The sequence below is a fragment of the Silene latifolia genome, chromosome 3, assembly GCF_048544455.1.
Source record: "Silene latifolia isolate original U9 population chromosome 3, ASM4854445v1, whole genome shotgun sequence".
Taxonomy (NCBI): Eukaryota; Viridiplantae; Streptophyta; class Magnoliopsida; order Caryophyllales; family Caryophyllaceae; genus Silene; species Silene latifolia.
Window position 1 is genome coordinate 117,379,090 of NC_133528.1, and position 15,012 is coordinate 117,394,101.

A 15,012-nucleotide genomic window follows, 5' to 3' on the forward strand; every position below is an offset into this window, starting at 1 on the left:
TTTGTTAAAATGCTTTCAATGTTCACAAATGTTTTCTGGAAATATTTTGAAGTCTTTTAAAGAAAATTGAGCTTTCAATGACTTGTTAAGGAGTTTGTTTGCACAATAAGACACTTACTATAAATGAGTTGTTTGCTTTTACATTTATGGAAATGTTTATGGTTCCCATAAACACAATCATTTATGCTTGTTTCTTGTTGAAAAACCCAGCCTATTTTTGTATGTGTGCACAATTTGATTTCTTGCAATCTTAGGAACCGATTTCTTGAGGAAGAATACTCGGTTGCTTGTAGAGGAATTCGGATGGCTTGTGCATGTTGCCCAAGCAAACTACTTACAATATTTTAATCACTTGTGCTTATGAGTGTAAGATATTTTAATGTGAAGTATACTACTTGAACATTATAAATAGCTTGCTTAATTCATTTTTACAAGTGTGAAACAAACGAATTTTAAACTGAAAAAGACTTAAGCTTTCAATCGAGTAAATTAACTTTGCAAAACCGTTTATCATTTCAAAATCTTTGAATCTTTTGCAAGTTTGTTTATTTATCTTTTGAGTCTTTTACTTGAGTTTGTTGTTGCACCTAGTCGTTTTAGTCGTGTTCAAGGATCCCGTGTTTTGTACTTAAACTTTATCTCCTCCGTTCAATTGAGTGAACAACATTGAGATAAGTGGTCTTGTAACAAACGGGTAGAACCAAAAAGTCTTAGGATAGATTTATCCTTAAGCATGAAGTCTTCGAAGCGGAGTAGCTTTTGAGCATGAAGTCTTTCGGCGGAGTAGTCCAAAGCAAAAGTCTTATTGCGGAGTAGCTTTAAGCAAGGAGTCTTTCGACGGAGTAGCCCAAAGCAAAAGTCTTGGAAGCGGAGTAGCTTTTAAGCATTAGCAACCGGAGTAGGTTGGGGAGTTATTTTATTATTCGGGGTGGTCTTAGTTTGTATGAGTTTACTTCTGAGACGTTTAATAAAATAGCGCTGGACGTAGGTCGTGGAGTAGTGACCGAACCAGTTTTTAAAAACTTCGTTAGTCGTGTCTATTTCGTTTTATTTCCGCTGCACACTCTACTCACGTTTTTATCTACAGAATCAACTGTTGAGTACATCAGTAACTTCGCTTTTGAATCGTTGTTGAATACTTCTAACTCTCTAGTTCTAAGTATCGACTTCTCCTTTCATCTAAGCATTGTTTAAAGTGTTTAAGAGATTTAAAAGAAGCTTTCATTAAGCTTAAATTTTTAAATAGACACCTAATTCACGCCCCCCCCCCCTCTTAGGTGCCCTCGTCCGTGACTCTTCAATTGGTATCAGAGCCTTGTGCTCTTGATAACTGGTTAACTACCAGTGAGTTGATCTTATAGTCATGGACGGGAAACATACTAAGTACCCTATCTTCAGAGGGGATAACTACTCCTGGTGGAAGCACCGTATGGAACACTACATCAAAAGTACGGATTATGAGTGTTGGGTCATTATTCAAAAGGGTCCCCTTGCTATAACGGCATCGACTACGATGGGAACAAAGGCCGTGAAAAGTGAGGAAAGTTATGTCGAGGCTGACTATCGTAAAGTCGAGAAAAATTCTAAAGCCATGTCCATTCATCAATATGGCATCGGTGAACAAGATATCAATCGCATCTCCGGATGTACCTCGGCTAAAGAGATTTGGGACACGTTAAATCTTGCTTATGAAGGAACGTCCCAAGTCAAGAAGCATCGTATTGACCTTCTCATGCAACAATATGAGATGTTCAATATGATGAAAGATGAGTCAATCAATTGTCTTTCTTCTCGCTTTTCTAGTATTGTTAATGAACTTAAAGGTCTAGGTAGAGAGTTCGAATCCGAGGATATAGTCCGAAAGATCCTTCGTAGCCTAAGTGATAAATGGCAACCGAAGGTGACGGCTATTGAGGAGGCTAAAGATCTTTCCAAATTGTCCCTCAATGAGCTAATGGGCTCACTCATGGCATACGAGTTAAGTCTCGCAAAGCGCTCGGGTGAAAGTTCCAAAGCTAGAGGTTTCGCTTTCAAATCAACCTCAAGTGATGAGGAAGAAGATGGAGATGACGAGCAAGCCATGTACTCACGTAACATGGCGGATATGATCAATAGTCACAATCCTAAGAAGTTCAACAATACTAACAAAAAACGTTTTCAAATGAAGAGATCTTATTCCACGGTGGCTTGTTTCAAATGTGGTGAGAAAGGTCACCTTATCAAAGATTGCCCCAAGTGGAATGAGTTCAAATCTAGAGAAAAACGAGATTTTGCAAAGAAAGATTTTAAGCATAAAGTCATGTCTGCAATATGGGGTGTATCTGATTCCGATGAGGATGAAGTCCTTGAGGAAGAATTAGATGCCAAAGTTTGTATGACAACTCGTTTTGATCTTGACGGACCCAAGTCTTCAAAGAAAGAATCCGCACTCTGTCTTATGGCGCACTCCGACGACTCCAGCGATGACTCCGACACCGAGGTAATGAATCTCAAGAACAAGGTGAGAACTCTTTCTAAAGAAAAGCTTTGTTTGATGTTTGATGATGTACTTGACAAGAGTCTTGCTAAAAATGATAAACTCTACGACTTGCAAACTCAAATTGAAGAAAATGTTGGTCTTAGAGAGTGTCTAGACAAGATAAAAGAAAGTAACATCATTCCATCACTCAGAAAAGAAATTAAGAAATTGAGAAAAGAAAACCTTGTTCTAACGAATATTGCTAGCTCGTCAAAATCAACAGTTGCCTCAACTGTTGTTTCTGATGTTGAAAAATAAAACGAGTCTTTAATTATTCAAGTTGATATTTTGATTAAAGAACGAGACTCACTGCTGGCTGACCTTACCTCGTGTCGACATGATAATAAACAACTTGAAGAAATTGCTATGTTGCTTAGTGATGAATGTAGTCCTGCTAAATCCGCTTTCGACAAAGTATGCAAACTAAATCTTGACCATCTTGCTAAAATTGAAACATTGACCAAAGAGTTGCATGATGCTAAAGAGTTTTACAGGAAATGGGAAGGTAGCCAAAACATTTTAGACTCCCTCATAAATCAGTCCCAAAAATCTGAAGAGAAAGCTGGACTTGGTTTCAAAAGTAACAGTTCAGTGAACTGTAACTTCAGAAACCAGGAACCAAGCAAGACTGATTTTCGAAGGAGAAAATATGTAGGCCTTCCTGAGTATATTGTTTGCAACTTTTGTGGTAAGACTGATCATGATTTTAATGGTTGTCCTAACCAACTAAACGACTTAAATAAGAACATCAAGGTTACTAAAAAGGAGTGGGTTCGCAAAGATTTGATTAACAATGCAACTCACAAAAAGGGATCCAAATTCGTTTGGATTCCTAAACTAACCTCTTGATTTCTTATAGGCATTAGTGAGAGGCAACAACAATTGGTACTTAGACAGTGGATGTTCACGTCATATGACGGGAAGTAGAAACCAATTTCTCTCACTAGAAGCCTACAATATTGGCACCATGACGTTTGGTGACAATAAGAAAGGTGAAATTATTTCAATCGGGAAGGTTGGTAAGTCATCGTCACAATGTGTCGACAAAGTGTTGCTTGTCAAAGGTTTGAAGCATAATCTCCTTAGCATATCTCAATTCTGTGATAATGGTAATATCGTTGAATTTTGTGCTAGTGAATGTTGTGTCTTAGATGGTAATACAAGGTGTAGATACCCAGTATCTGCTGAGACTCCAACAAACACCCGATGATTATCGGACTACAACATGTTTTGGAATCGCGGCGTTTGATCGAAAGTTTGTGTACAACTTCACGTCGGAAAACTTAAAACGATTTCGAAAATAAAACATTTCAAAATATTTCAAAAATACCTGGAGTGTTTAATACATGACGACGGGGTCGCAATGACACTAACTAGAGTCAAAACCAACACCGGACCAAAAACCGACTCAAAAATTCAAAATCCCGACTCCAACAATGAGTCAAACCGAGTCAAACACAAAAACCAAACATTTCAAACCTTCTACCTTAAGTTTTCCCGGATTCATGTTGGTCAAGTACCAAACATGTGATTACAAAACCTGGGATAGAACAAATCATGATTGCGTTTGTTGTGAAAGTGACAATACAGCTCGAAGACCCGCGACGTGGCTCGCGCCTCTTTGAGCAGCCCAAGTGGCCACGTCGCTCAAAACTCACACAAACACTCATTCTCTTATAAATACCCCTCAAATGCCACCCATTTGAGACTTACACGAGTGTCCGCCCCCTCTTTTCCCCTTTAAAATTCTCGACTCGACTTCTTAAGTCATAATCCGACGCGTATTTACGACCTACCGATCGTAAATACAAGCCTTACACATTGTTTGGTACCGTCATCGTGCATTAAATCAAATGACCGACCACTTCGACCACTATACCATCACTAAACTTTTAAAACACTCTTTTTACTTACCAAAACAGTTTTAAACCGAATTTTTTCCGATCAAACGAGTTATTACACTTACGTCGGTCACTCGTCATAACCAAACATGTAAGTATGAGGGTGTAAAAATCATCTTTTTTTTATGTTTTCATTCGTTTTATGACTATAACATGCTAAAACATGCATAACATGAACCAAAACATGGAATAAAAGAGCCAAAACTGATTTTTGGTCTGAGGCAGAAGCCCCTTAGGTCGCCAACTAGCTCGCGCCTAAATGGGGTATTCAGACCAGAGATCAACCGTGTTTGTTCTCGTTATTTCCCTTAATCCATTTTTCATATTTGTAATCGGTTTTCACCATTTCAAGTATTTTCGAACCTTTGTTATTTTATTTCACATATTTTAACCATATAACATTTTTCACCCTTGGTACCTCATACCATGACGGTTAAATCCGTGTTTCGGTGATAATATTTGGTTAATGACATTTTAAAAGGTATTTTAAAGCCTTTTATTTCATTTCTTTACATTTTTCAAACAAACATATTAGTCACCAACACAAAGTCATCCTTGGTTCTACATACCATGCCGGATTTTAACCCGGGTACGATGATGAGTACCGACTAATCACATTCAAATGGACTTAAAACAATTAGTCCATAATCATTTTCAAAACTATTCATGTCAAGTTTGTCAAATCGATCCCGACACCGAATATTATCAAATAATGGTGATTATTCGAGTCTAGTTCTTTAAATCAACAAATGCGGTCTAAACGACCCCTTCAAATCAAATCGGGTTCAAATACCCATTTCCAACACGTTTTATAACGTTTTCTAAAAGGTCAGAACACGGCACATAAACCGTGGGCTAACCCGCGCCTAAACAGGCTCTCCTTTTCTCATTTTCAAAACCAGAGGGAGGCCCCTTACACCGCCGGCTGGCTCGCGCCTCATATAGCCGTCTGGTACAGGGCCCATTTCCTTCCAAAGATTAGTCTAGGACGATCCCGACTCCGGTTAACCCGGATATAGGACGGATCAGATGACTATTTGATTATCCAAAACCATATTTGCAAAATGCCTTACTAAGACAAATGGATCATGTTATGCAGCCTAAACCTAATACGGTAAATGGATGTTTAATTTCCGTCTTGCATGCAAATCAACCATTAATCCAACTCGACATCTTATACTTGATACTTGGATTAAATCAACCGACTTAGAAAGCTCTCACATGTTAGGTTTAAATCATTGGATGCGCATTCATGCATTTAAACCGTTTTATCAACTTTTTCATTCAACCAACCAAGATCGATCAGTAGAGGCCGCTAAACGCGGGCGGGATTGGGTGTCTGATTAAAGGGCTTCCCAATACGTACCTTCACCTCTTACTCAGAAACTTTGGATAGTGGACGACTTTATCCAGGGCGTACGAGAGTCATTCTAGAGATAGGATGCTAAAGAGGGACCATTTCCTTATCTTTAGTACCTATGTCAAACGCTGCTTTGCGCTTTGATTTGACCGAGGTATAAAGTGGAATTCGAACGGGTTCCAGGCATCCCACAAATGCTTGGTGGCGACTCCGAACATCTCTAATCGTTTCGAGACCCTTACCGAGACGAAACCGACCGATCTAAAACGATCCGGTCGAAAGCACCTTTACACCGCCGAGCGTGGCTTTCAAAAGACCGCTGCATGTCCACAGATTGGCTTGGCGTGTAGGTGGCCCGTGACTACGGACCGGTAGGTGGCCTAAATCCACAGACCGAGACGTGGCCCATGTCCACAGATTGGCGACTCCGCTGGGGAAAACTAGGACACTTACGTCTTTGTGATCCCTAGATGGTGAGACTCGAACGACGTCTTGGTTGGAATGCATTAATTGATATTACAGTCACGGTCGGGTTTCCTTGTCCGGGCCCACAACCTAACCCTTTTCGACCAATTGGCTCGTTCCGTCGGCGTGAGTTTTCTCATCCCCGCGTTTCGAATCCCGATTGAGTCAAGCATACCGTTGACGTTACACATTTCTTTTTCGTCAAAGAGCTTTCATCACTTTCGAGCACGAGGCTAGGGCACCCTCCTTACACATTTTGTTTGGATTGGTATCCCTCTCGCAAATCGGAGTTTGATTGCTTGGTGTGTAACCCACCCTTTTAAGCCAAAACCCGTGTCAGCATAATGCATAATATAATGAACTGTGAATGCTTATATGCTATTTGATCATAAGTCCTTCCGTGTGATTTTCAAACTTTCAAAAACAACTTTTTGCGCCGTTATAATGGCCATTTCAAACCTCGGTCTTTCGCCGACCGTTGCGCGCCTTTCTAGGCCGTCGTAATGACGATTTTCAAACTCGGTTTTGTATAACCATTTCAACACGCCTTTCTAGGCCGTCGTAATGACGATTTTCAAACTCGGTTTTATATAACCGTTTCAACACGCCTTTCTATGCCGTCGTAATGACGATTTTCAAACCCGGTTTTGTATAACCATTTCAAATCACCTTTTTACGCCGTTATAATCGCCGCGTCTAGACACGGATTTTAACCCGTTTCGCGCCGACAATGGCTCTTTCAAAACCCGAGACAAGCACATGCCCTTTTCTCGAGACCGGGATCCCGAGGACCATGCACCATCCCCGAGACCTCTTCAAACATTTCAAACTCGATTTTCAAAACATACAGTTTTGAATTTCAAAACCGTCTTGGGAAACGATGCACTGTTTTCCGAGTCAAATCAAACTCAAACCGTCTTTTGCAAATAAACTTAAGACAACCCTTTCAACTGATCGACTTGCGGAGATCCCTATTCTTCGGAAGCCGCCCATTAAAGCGACAAATGAATCTTTTTGAAAATTCCTATTTTCAAAAACTTCAGTCCACCATTCCAATTCCGCCTCGTGTCTATCGAGTCAAAGCAAAGGTACTTATGGGTCTTTAATTATGAGTCGTCTCACCACGAGACCCGTCCAATGGCGTCACGCCGTCAAGTTAGACTCGTGTCAAAGGTTCGGTCAAACACCGTCACGTCATAAATCGAGTCAGCACCGAGGGACCACACACGGTCGCCCCGTCTCGTTGGGTCTGATCTCCGTCTCGTCCTTTGTGTTGTCTGCGTTCAGTCTTAGAACCGTGTCGGATTGAGTTGTAATGTGAGCCGTTTTTCTGCCTTAGAGCCATGGCCCCGTCTTCAGCTTCGTCCAACAACAACAATGATAACAACAGAGATGTCACAACTGATCAGCTATCCAGCCTGCTTACCGCTCTTAAGGTCACCCTGGATCGCGTCGAGACCCGTATCGACGCCCTGGAGAACAAGGAAACTGGGGAACATAATACCCCACCTCTGATTGAAACTGAGAAGAGGCTGAAACTCTTGGAAGAACAGCTCCTAGCCCGGGGTAACAATATCCATCTTAAGAACAACCGAAGGTTCGAGCCTGTTGGGGACCAGTTACCTGACAACTTCACCCTGACTGATGTGCCTAAGTTCAAGGGCGTAGAGGACCCACTCAACCATATCCGTGCTTTCAAATACTACATGGCCATTAAGGGGGTCAAACAGGAGCTTTTGACCCGGATCTTCCCATCCTCTTTGGAGCCGATTCCTCGCCAATGGTACTACTCCTTGGATCCGAAAAACCTTACTACTTGGGATGAGATTGCGGTCGAGTTTGCCAAACAGTATGCCGACAATGTCGAGATCCAGGTCAACACCCGTACTCTCGAAGTATTAACCCAAAACGACAAGGAAGGGTTCACTGAGTTCCTAACCCGCTGGAGGAGGGTGAGTACTCAATTGGTCAGTAACCTGAGTGAATCAACTCTGGTGGAAAAGTTTGTCAACAATCTCCGCTCGGTTTATGCCAACCTACTGAGGTATCAGAATATCAAAACTTTTCAAGATCTGCAGATTCTGGGGACACGTATTGAGGACGGCCTCCGAAAGGGTGTCTTAGCAAAGACCACTAGCAGGGGTTACCAGGGATCCACCTCAACCGGGTCTCGCCCTTACGGTCAGACAAACAAGATTGATGAGGTTAACCTCGTCGAACCATCCGCCAAGAAAACTGAGCGCCCCCAGAGAGTGTTCACCAACATAGGGTCGACTTATGCAAGTGCCCTGAAAAGGCTCATGGACCAAGGGAAGTTACAACCGATCGGACCCACCCCGGATCCGGCCGACGCCAAGAAGTCCCGGTTCTGGAACCCCAATGCCTACTGTCAGTATCATCGAGGGAAAGGGCATGATACCGAAAATTGCTTCAAACTCAAGCACCTCATTCAAGACATGATTGAGAAGGGATATTTGCCTTTACCCCCACCAACTAAGCCGAACAACAAGACGAACCCTTTGGGAATTCACGCCATCTCTGACGAGGAGCCGACCCTAGACCCCTCTCACCTCTTCTTGCCAATTGACGACGAGGTGAATGTTTTGGAAAAGGATCCTTCAGACGGAGTGTTTGTGTTTAGTGCTGCCACTATGCTCACTATGTTTTAACAAGTTGAAGAGGCCATAGCCAGCCTCTCTGAAAGAATCACCCGACTCGACGACGCCTACCGTCGACTCATCTTCAATCCCGCAACACCGCGCCCAAGGGAGAATTCTCCAAGCATTAAAAACTACCCACCCCAGGATGGATTGCTCCCGCGACCATTCTGGCATAAACCTCATGAAAATCACCTTCAAAATAACTACCCCCACAAAAATCGCCCTCACAAAAATATTCCCCACAAGAACTACCCACCGAGGAATATCCCTCCAAGGTATCCTCGAGACTCTGGAATTAACGGCATATGGAGGGATGATGTTGAGGATGTCTATATCCTCCCAGGGAAGGAGAAGCGGGCGAAAGAAATCGGACATCTCACCCGGTCCGGACGTCCCTATCAAAATCCGAACAACCCAACGGTCGTTCCAACAACGAATGACCAAATCGTCCCAGAGGTGGACACTCAACCAAAGGCCCCGAGAACTCAATCCTGAAACAGCTCCAGAAAGCAAAAGCCGAAATCTCAATTTGGCAACTGATCGCAACGTCTTTTGAGCATCGACATGCCTTACTGCAGGCCTTGGAAAATTAACCGTGCCCTCCACCTCTTCCCCAAAAGAAATAGTGGCGCACATGACGAGAGACGCCCCTGATCTGAGTAACCCGGTCGTCTTCTCCGACGAGGACATCCCTCCATTCGGAGCCAATCATAACCTGGCCCTGTACATCACCGTACAATGCCTCCAGAAAAATATACCCATGGTCTTCGTAGATGACGGTTCCGCTGTGAATGTCATTCCTCTCAAAACTGCCCACAGGCTGGGTATCAAGGAATCTGATTTGATCCCAACGAATCAAGGAGTGCGCGCCTACGACGGTACTCGTCGCAAGGTCGCTGGGCTAGTCACTTTGACCATCGCAACTGGAGCACTAGAAAGACAAACCAGTTTTCAAGTGGTCGACATCGACGCATCCTTCAACATGCTCCTGGGACGTCCCTGGATTCACGCCGTCAAGGCGGTCACATCAACTCTCCACCATAAGATCAGGGTCCCCTTCAACGGGAAAACGATCACGATTCCCGCTTTCCCAATCAAAGCAGTTATGAGAAGGGGGATAGCCTCCCAAGCCATTGAGGAGGACGACAATGAAATGTGGGGTTTTCAAGCCGTAAATGCCATAACTGATGAATTGACGACCTCTGATTGTGACCCGTTCACCAACCTCACGATCAACCGTATCATGATGCGTCAGGGTTACTTCCCGGGTTTGCCGCTCAATCCGCTAAAGGACCTATTGCCTCCATTGAAGCAGGCTAAGGTCCCCAACATTCCCTTTGGGCTGGGATACGAACCTACTGACGAAGATAACCGGGAGATGAATCTCCTAGTCCGAAAACGCAAGAAGCACGGGGTTATCCTCCGTCCCTACCACCTAACTCTCAACGGATACTTTGTCCCCGAGGGAGAGTCCGAGCTCTACCACGGCTTTCTATAACCAATATATGACTCTGTAACAAAGGCTAGGTACCCGGGAGTGGAAGTCTTCCAGGACTGCTACTTCATCCCCGACAACATCGAAGCTGGATCAACTGAGTCCAAGCCGTCACCATGCCTTGACAGGCAAGCTGTCACACTCCTCTTTGGGGAAGATAACATCAAACACCTCGACTATGAGGACATCATCAACATCGCCCTGAAAGACAATCAATTTGATCCAACCGCCTTGATCTCCGATACTGACCCGGAGAAAGCCACCCAGGGCTGGAGGAAAACCATTAAATGGACCGATCGCCAAGGCCGCATTCTCAAGATAACAACTGGAGAAGGCCCGATGTTCAAGGAGGGAAGTGAAGGAGGATCTGAGTCTGAGTCGGAGTCAGAGTCTGTCATAGCTCCTAACACTCCCGATGTCCCAGTCAAGATCCCCTTCCCACTATTTTATCACAAAGTCGTGGCTGATTCAGAGGCTGAGTCTACTAGGGTCACCCCCACTCCCATGAAAGGTGACAACCTGGAGCCTGTTCCAGGGACCACTTCCTCTGTTGTGTCGCCTCTGACTGCCCACGAGATGTCTGTCCTTTCCGAGCTTTTCGCTTGTGTCAACTTATTGAATGCTAAGTTTGCTTATGACTCGTCTTACTTTAACTGCAATGCAATTCCGAATGACTATGAGGAATTTGACTTGAGTGACTACCCACCTCACTTAGCCAAAGAACTTGACAAACGGGAAACCAGAACCCCCATCATTGAGGAAACCGAGTCTATTAACGTAGGAACCGACAATACACCTCAAGAACTTAGGATAGGGACAACCCTGGACCCCTCGGAAAGACAACAGTTCATTGACCTCCTCCACGAATACAAGGACGTGTTCGCCTGGTCTTACAGAGATATGCCTGGGATTGACAGAGAAATTGCAGAGCACCGGATACCCATTAAACCCGGAGCTAAACCTGTAAAGCAGAAGCTACGCCGGATGCATCCTGAATGGGCCCTAAAAATCAAGGAAGAAGTGGACATACAATTTAAGGTTGGGTTCATCAAGGTGTCTGAATACTCGGATTGGGTGGCCAACATTGTGCCGGTACCAAAAAAAGACGGAAGAATTCGGGTTTGCGTCGACTTCAGGGATCTGAACAAGGCAAGTCCAAAAGACGACTTCCCTTTGCCACATGTTGACATTCTGGTGGACAACACTGCCGAACATGCTCTCCTATCATTCATGGACGGGTATGCTGGGTACAACCAGATTAAAATGGCTGAGGAAGACATGCACAAAACTGTGTTCACTACACAGTGGGGTACATATTGCTACACGGTCATGCCTTTCGGCCTCATCAACGCCGGAGCAACCTATCAGAGAACCGCTACCACTCTTCTACATGATATGATGCACAAGGAGGTAGAGGTATATGTCGATGACATGATCGTCAAATCAAAAGAACGGGATGGCCACATCAATGCCCTCCGGAAATTCTTCGCTCGTCTGCGGAAATATAACATGAGACTAAATCCTCAGAGGTGTGCATTCGGGGTCACCTCCGAAAAACTCTTGGGACATGTCGTCAGCAAGAGAGGCATTGAGAGTGATCCAACCAAAATCAAAGCCCTTCAACAAATGCCTCGGCTTAGGAACGAGAAGGAGATTCGGGGATTTCTCGGTCAGGTCCAATGCATCAGCCGATTCATTGCCAAGCTTACTATGATTTGTGAACCAATATTCAAAAAGCTTCGCGCCTCCGATCACACCGATTGGGACGACGACTCTCTGAAAGCCTTCGATAGGATAAAGGAAATCTTATCCAAACCTCCTGTCCTCATGCCACCTGAACCGGGGATTCCTCTATCCCTATACCTGACTGTTACCAACACAGTCATGGGAACAATGCTAGCACAAACAGTTGGCAACGAAGAACGAGCCATCTACTACATCAACAAAAAGTTCATTGAGTACGAGACGAGGTATACCCAACTAGAAAAGACATGCCTTGCCCTAGTATGGTCAACAAAGAAGCTGCAGCATTACATGCTCAACTACTCGGTCCACATCTACTTCAAAATGGACCCGGTTAAATACATATTCGAAAAACCCGTACTAAACGGAAGGCTGTCTAGGTGGACACTCATGCTGTCCGAGTTTGATCTCAAATTCGTACCCCTCATGGTTATCAAGGGAAGGGCAGCAGCTGATTTCCTAGCAGAAAATCCCGTCAATGAGGATCCAACGACCGACACATGGTCACTTCCTGACGAAGACATCCTTTGTGCCGACTCCGACGCATGGGAAATATACTTCGATGGTGCATCTAATCTGAGAGGCTTCGGGGTAGGAATCCTTCTAATTTCACCAGAGGGAGAACATGTTCCAATCTCGGTCAAGCTGGACTTTGCCGTCACCAACAATGCCGCTGAATATAAAGCATGCCTCATCGGCCTACAAGCAGCCATCACACTTGGCATCAAGAGACTGAGGGTCCACGGCGATTCCTCGCTCATCATCAATCAGGTGTCCGGATCATGGAAAATCCGATCTGACAGCTTAGCTCCCTACCGAGCAAAAATCAATCAAGAGGCCGAGTTCTTCGACCAAGTCAACTACTTCCACTTGCCACGAGAGGAAAATCAATTTGCTGATGCCCTGGCAAAACTCGCCGCGCTTGTCAACATACCTGATGACATGACATCGATGCCCCTATGTGTCGAGAGAAGGAGCGAGCCAGCTCACATTTGTGCTATTATCGACGACGAGGAAAGCCATGATGAACCTTGGTACCAAGCCATCCTCAATTACAAAACCAAAAACGAATTCCCTCCCAACTCTTATCAAAGAAGACAAAGAGCCATCCGTTTACTTGCATCACAATTCGTGATAAACCAAAATCAACTCCACAAAAGAACACCCCAAGGAATTATTCTCCTTTGCATTGACCATCACAAAGCCAAGAAAGTCATGGGAGAGGTTCACGACGAAGAATGTGGCCCTCACATGAGTGCAATGATGCTTACACGGAAAATCACACGGCTAGGTTACTACTGGACCACCATGGAAGCCGATTGCCATAACTACGTCAAACATTGCCACAATTGCCAAATCTTCGCCAACATACAACACATACCACCATCCCTTTTATACACCATGACATCAGCCTGGCCTTTCTCAACCTGGGGCATCGACATCATCGGGAAAGTCAACCCGATAGGCACCAAGGGGCATTGCTTCGTCCTCGTCGCCATCGACTACTTTACCAAATGGGTAGAAGCACAGTCATATGCAGTCTTGACCGCCAAACAAGTGGCCAAGCTCATTCAAAATAACATCATCTGCCGATATGGGGTACCCCATGAAATCATCAGCGATCAAGGCTCTAACTTCCGGGCGGAAACTCAAGCTTTGCTGGACAAATACAAGATCAAACGACATCGATCATCCCCCTACCGTCCCCAAACCAACGGAGCGGTGGAGGCAGCGAACAAAATTCTTGTCACCATTATCAAGAAAATGCAAGACAACTACCGCGATTGGCCGAGCAAACTCCCATTCGCACTCTAGGGATACCGAACCTCCATTCGAACCCCGACAGGCGCCACACCCTTCTACCTAGCATACGGTATGGAGGCGGTTCAACCGGTAGAGTTAGAGGTCCCATCTCTACGCATCCTACTGGAGAGTCAAGTCCCTGAGGCGGAATGAACCCGTCGAAGGTACGAACAACTCACTCTCCTAGACGAACGGCGACTCAACGCCTTGCACAACGTCCAGCTATACCAACGACGTATACAACGGGCATTCAACAAGAAGGTCAAACCCAGAAACATCCAGGAGGGTGACTTGGTCCTCAAGTCAGTTCGAGCACCATTACCCGTCGATACGAGGGGAAAATTCAAACCCAATTGGGTCGGGCCATACCTGGTCAAGAAAATACTTTCGGGGGGCGCAGTGAGACTGAGTGACCTAGATGGGGAGGACTTTACAAACCCGACCAACCTAGACCAACTCAAGAAATACTACCCTTGAGCCCTAGCAACCAACGACCTAGCCTAGTTTTACAACTAGCAACGACCTCAACCCTTTTCAAGTCAAGTTCCTCAACGTGTTCTGATTTCAAATTGCATGTTTTATCGAGTCTAAGCTGCGCACCTTGCCCGTTTCGAATGTCCTTTGATCTGTCAAAGGCAACTTCCATTTGCACTAGAACAAAAAAAACCCCTGAACTACGAGCATGGTTTGATTTCGCCTCTTCAGGTGAATACGTAGGCAGTCCCTCTTATGCCTGTGGGATACAACCACAAAAACCAATTCAAATTCACAAAACATTTCGAACTACGATCATGGTTTGATTTCACCTCTTCAGGTGAATACGTAGGCAGTCCTTTCTTTCACGAGAAGGATACAACCATTCCCACAATCAAAAAAACATCACCCACATCTACTTCCAAAAAAAAGAAAGGGAAAACCATTCCCTTTCCCACAAAAATACAAAAATGAGCCTTTCTCCCTTTCCACAAAGTACCACTTTCCCAAGTGCAATTATTTAGGACGATTTAAATTGAATTGCCTTTACAAAATGGATGGAAGAAACAAGCGTTCACAATTTTCAACACGAG